Raw genomic sequence first — 654 nt, forward strand, 5'->3', positions numbered from 1 at the left:
GGTGTGGTAGTCCTTCAAAGCCCAACTCCTACCTGTCAGATTGAACCAAAACTCCCAAAGCAACAAGCTAGAAGAAAGGAGAAGGAAGGCAGAGATGTGGGCAGCTTGAGTCTCAGCTCTCCCCTCCTGCCCCTCTTAGGTCAGACCTCCAGACCCCCCTGATTCCAAAAGAAAGACAGTTGAAGGAAGGCAGAGATGGTAGCTTTGAATAAAAAGGTCTCGGGTAATCCTGAGCATGCAGACGTTTGACAGGCAGATGGTGGGTAAACATTGAAAGGCGGAGGGGGATCTTAGATTACAGCGGAGAGCGCCAGGACCAGTGTGGAAGGAGAGCGAGCTTCCAGGGAAGTTGTGCTGGAGAGGGAGGAGGGAGGGGGGGTGTTATATATGGGGTGTAACCTGAGAAGTAGGCTGGGTCATTGGCTCTCTGCTGCTGACCACATGCATGTGATCATCCTCCAAAATGCAATGCACAATGAATCTGAACCATTCCTACAGCACTGGCTCAGGAAAAGTTGGTAATTTATTTTGGAGCTGAGCTGGGATTTGACCCTGGTGAAACTTTTCTAGGAACCGAGTTGCATCAGCTGTTCTTTTTTTTTTGATGTGGAGCGTCTGAACTTAGGAACTATATTTTCATGGTCTGTTCTTCTG

Source organism: Pholis gunnellus (genome assembly GCF_910591455.1).
Source record: "Pholis gunnellus genome assembly, chromosome: 16".
NCBI classification, from domain to species: domain Eukaryota; kingdom Metazoa; phylum Chordata; class Actinopteri; order Perciformes; family Pholidae; genus Pholis; species Pholis gunnellus.